The sequence below is a fragment of the Pipistrellus hanaki genome (assembly GCF_964339955.1).
Source record: "Pipistrellus hanaki genome assembly, chromosome: 15".
NCBI classification, from domain to species: Eukaryota; Metazoa; Chordata; class Mammalia; order Chiroptera; family Vespertilionidae; genus Pipistrellus; species Pipistrellus hanaki.
The window spans coordinates 40,062,900-40,067,934 of record NC_140517.1 but is presented as its reverse complement, the minus strand read 5'-3'; the positions used below and the strand labels follow the sequence as shown (position 1 = coordinate 40,067,934).

At 43.2% G+C, this 5,035-nt stretch overlaps 1 pseudogene across 1 annotated transcript; it reads left to right on the top strand.

Annotated features, from left to right (window-relative positions):
- Nucleotides 1-236: 236 nt before the first annotated feature.
- LOC311633873 (actin-related protein 2/3 complex subunit 1A-like) lies at nt 237-2,166 on the top strand (annotated as a pseudogene). Its single transcript has 2 exons — nt 237-283; nt 1,140-2,166. The product of its transcript is annotated as an actin-related protein 2/3 complex subunit 1A-like (transcript).
- The last annotated feature ends 2,869 nt before the right edge of the window (nt 2,167-5,035 follow it).

Here is a 5,035-nt window from a genome sequence, read left to right as displayed (position 1 = left end):
CACCCTCCCACTCCCTGGGGCCTGATCTGAAGTTGATGGCAAAGCCCAACACATGACAGGTGCCTTCTGCAGGAAATTTTGAGGGAAGAGTTCTCAAAAACTGTTGCCCTGGCCCACCCTGAACAAGACCTCCACTTTCAGCACCATCATCATCATCAGCCAGAAGCTTTTGGACACTTTCTTCTCATTGGTGGTCAGATGCTTTCCAGGGAAAATGTGGCTCTCTCTGAACAGGGATGTGTAACACATGGACAGAGGAAAATGGCATTAGTGTTCACAGAAGGTGAATTATGTGAATGCTTAAAATCACAGGAGAGTCCACACAAAGTCCACATTCTTGAACTAAAACATGGATCGTGGCTGGCTTTCACCATTTCCCATGAGCTAAACTACAAAGGTGTTATCAGTGATGAACTAGAAAAGTAAAACCTGCATCACAATTACTGATAAATTGAAAAAGGTTATTTGCTATCTTCTAAAGAATATTCCAGTGCATTGTTTTCATTTTACAATGATGTAAGAATTTCCTTCTATCAAGAAGATAACTACATTTTTTTATTTTTTTAATATATTTATTGATTTTTTTATTTTTTTTTTACAGAGAGAAAGGGAGAAGGATAGAGAGTTAGAAACATCGATGAGAAAGACATCGATCAGCTGCTTCCTGCACACCCCCCACTGGGGATGTCCCTCAACCAAGGTACATGCCCTTAACCGGAATCGAACCTGGGACCTTCCAGTCCACAGGCTGATGCTCTATCCACTGAGCCAAATCGGTTTCGGCTAGCTAGATTTTTTAAAACAACTTTTATTGTTGACAGTAGTACAGACGCACCCCACCATGCCCTTTCCTCTCTCCCACCCGGCCCTCGCTCCAGCCCAGACCTTCACCCCATGATTGTCTGTGTCCATGGGCTATGCATATGTTTTTTAGTTAATATCTTCTAGTCACCCCAACTCCCTCCCTTCTGAGATCTGGTCCATGTATCCCATGCCTCAGCACCTATTTTATGTGTCTCACCAATGTCCCAGAATTCTGCACTCTGAGCCTGTCTAGACTTCCCTGATCCCAGCTTTCTCTCCTTTGAAACCACTAACAATAATGTCCCCGGATCAATTTTGACTAGCGACTGAAATAGGGATCGTACCCACATTGCCCATAGCCCCAATAATCATGAAGTCCACATCTATAAAAAGAACGGGAACCAGGGGGTGAAAGCTCAAGGAGCATCACAGGTATGCACTGGGCTCCCAAGAGCGACCGCATCATCACTTGCAGGGCAGACCGCAATGCCTGTGTCTGGAGTCAGAAAGATGGTGTCTGGAAGCCAACCCTGGCGATCCTGAGAATAAACCGTGCAACCACTTGTGTCAAGTGATCCCCTCTAGAGGAAAAATTTGCCATGGGTAGTGGAGCAAGACTCGTTTCTGTTTGTTACTTTGGGTCTGAAAATGACTGGTAGGTAAGCAAGCACATTTAAAAGCCAATTCGCTCCACGGTCCTCAGCTTGGATTGGCATCCCACCTTCAATGTTTTGCTGCCAGCAGGGTCGAATGATTTCCAATGCGAGTGTTTTCTGCATACATTAAAGAAGTGGATGAAAAGCCGGCAGCAAGATGCCTTTTGGTCAGCTGATGTCAGAGTTTGGTGGCAGTGGTACTGGTGGCTGGGTGCATGGCATCAGCTTCTCCGCCCACCAGTGGAAGTCCACTGGCCTGGGTCAGCCATGACAGCACTGTGTCCATTGCCAATGCCTCAAAAAGCATGCAGGTCTCAACTCTGAAAACAGAGTTCCTGCCCCTCCTGAGTGTGTCATTTGTCTCAGAGAATAGCTTGTAGCCACTGGCCATGGCTGCTACCCAGTGCTCTTTAACTATGATGACTGCAGCTGCTTGACTTTCGTCTCCCAGCTGGACATTCCAACTCAACATGTCTGCCATACAATCCTTCCACAGTGAGCACAAGAGGCCACAACTGAGGACCGCAATACAGCCTTGGAGACTCTGCACCAGAATAGCATCACTCGAGTATCTATTTATGAGGTGGGTAAGTAAGATTGTCGCAAATTTTGCACTACTGGCATCCATGGAGCCATGGCAATTTGGGATTTCAAGGCCTTAGAGCAGTGGTTCTCAACCTTCTTAATGCCACGACCCACAGGTTGAGAACCGCTAGCAGGGTCGCCTAAGACCACCGGAAAACACAGAGATTTTCATTATGATTCATTAACAGTAGCAAAATTACAGTTATGAAGTAGCAACGAAAATAACTTTATGGTTGGGGGTCACCACAACATGAGGAACTGTATTAAAGGGTCGGAGCATTAAGAAGTTTGAGAACCACTGCCTTAGAGTCTTCTCTCCAGGGCCTCCGGATAATGTGAAGCTGAGTGAGCCTCCCAGATCCAGCAGGACAAACTGACAAACTGACAAACTGGCCCGAGGCAGCTGCACCATTTGCATGATGGTGAGGAGAGCCAGCCACAAGGAAACACTGAAAACATGTATCGCCCAAATGTGGTTGGCAAGGTTTTGTTTGAATATCATTGGTGAAAGTGTTGGATTTTTAAACAGCAGTAATTGGGTTTTGTTTGTATTTGGGCTTTTTGTTGTCTGTTGGTTTGTTTTGGTTTTGGTTTTTGTTTTTGCTATTTCATCCCATTTTTACCGAAGCTTCTCTTTGAGTGGTTTATTATGGAAATTGTCACACTAACTTAAAAGGAAAAGTGGACAGATATATAAATTGCTAAAGATTTAAATAAAAATACTGAAGATGTAAAAAAGGAAAGAAAATATTAGCAGGCACCCAAGTTAAATTTTTCATGTCTAATAGGGAAAGAGGTCAAGGGAGACAGATATTGTTTCACTAGGAAACCATAAGGAGGATAATCCTATATAATAAAAGGCTGAATGACCAGTCGTTATGCTGTGCACTGACCACCAGGCTATAGTCAGTGCACTCAATGCAGGAACTGCCCTCTAGTGGTCAGTGTGCTCCCAAGAGGGCGGGGGCAGGGAAGGGGGTGGGTAGGGGAGTGCCTGCTCAGCCAGAAGCTTGGCTCATGGCTGGCGACCTTAACCACAGTGGCAGGAGTCTCCCACCTCCACTGCAGGTGAGCGTTAAGGAGCTAGAGGTCCTGGACTGCAAGAAGGATGTCTGACTTAGAGCAGGTGGACATCCAACCAAGGGATCCCGGACTGATAGAGGGCACAAGCTGAGCTGAGGGACCCCCCTGGAATTTTGTTTGATGGGAGTTTTTTTATTACTGCTTCTATTTCATCAGTTGTTTTGGCCTATTCAGATTTTTTTATTCTTTCTGGTCAAGTTTTGGGAGGTTGTATTTTTCCAGGAATTTGTCAGTTTCATCCACATTGTCCACCTTGTTGGCATATAGTTTTTCATAGCATTTCTTACAATCCGATGTATTTCTGTAGTGTACTTGGTTACTTCTCTACTTTCGTTTCTGATATTATTTCTTTGGGTCCTCTCTATTTGTTTCTTGTTGAATCCGGCTAGTGGTTTATCAATTTTGTCTATCCTTTCAAAGAACCATCTCTAGGTTTCATTGATTTATTTGTATTATTTTTTTATTCTCTATGTTATTTATTTCTACTCTAATCTTCATTATTTCCTTTCTTCTACTTACTCTGGGCTTTTAATGTAGTTCTCTTTCTAATTCTTTAAGTTGTAGGGTTAAATAGTTTATTCTGATTTTTCTTGTTTTTTGAGGTATGCCTGTAGTGCAATGAATTTCCCTCTCAGGACTGCTTTTGCTGTGTCCCAGAGATTTGCGGTTGTTGTGTGTTCATTTACATTTGTTTCCAGGAAATTGTGTTTTATTTCTTTCTTGATCTTATTGATAACTCATTCAGTGTTTAATAAGATGCTTTTTAGCCTCAGATGTTTGAATATTTTTGAGTGTTTTTACTGTAGTTGATTTCTAATTTCATTGTTCTGTGATCTGAGAAGATGCTTGATATGATTGCAGTCTTCTTGAACATGTAGAGGCTTGTTTTGTATCCTAACATGTGGTCTATCTTTGTGAATGATCTATGTGCACTTGAGATGGATGCATATTCTGCTTCATTGGGGTAAAACGTTGTATACTAAATGTAAATTAAATCCATCTGTTCCAGTGTGTCCTTTAGAGTCTCTGTTTCCTTGTTAAGTTTTTGTCTGGAATATCTGTCCAGTGAAGTCAGAGGGTGTTAAAGTCCCCTACTATGACTGTATTGCTGTCAATCTCTCCCATAAAGTCCTCTGGAAGGTTTTTTGCATATTTAGGTGCAGCTATGTTGGGTTCATATATGTTTATCAGTTATATTCTCTTGTTGAATCCATCTCTTTGGTATTATGTAGTGACCTTTGTTGTCTCTTTCTTTTTTTAATATATTTTTATGGATTTCAGAGAGGAAGGGCAAAGGAGAGAGAGGTAGAAACATCAATGATGAGAAAGAATCATTGATCAATTGCCTCCTGCATGACCCTTATTGGAGATCGAGCCCACAACCTGGGCATGTGCCCTTAACCAGAATCAAACCTGAGACCCTTCAGTCTGCAGGCCTACACTCTACCCAAAGAGCTAAACCAGCGAGGGCCTTCATTTTAAGGTCTATTTTGTCAGAGATGAGTATTGCTACTCCACCTTTTTTTTCTTTTTCATTTTCAAGCTTCTGTGGGGACTTGGGCTTTCTTTTGGAAGTTCTGGGGCTCTCTGACCCAGCTGCAGTTTGCTAGGTAATTTTAGATTTCAAAGGGCCAGGCCATTCATATGCAAAAGCCTCTCTGTGCACAGCTTTGGTGCAGCAGGATCTCAGGGAATCAACAGGCTGGAGGAAACAGCTATGGCTCATTTTCAATCCTGCCCTAAGAGGCCCCCAGGTCTCAATGTCCCTAGGTAATTTCTGCAAGAAGCTATGAGAGAAAAGCGCACTGGGGTTCCTCCCAAAGCCAGACAGTCCAGTTTCTTCCTGTATGAGTGTGGGTCTCCAGAGTCTCACCAGGAACTAGAGTTCAGAGCAGTCTGGAGCTTGT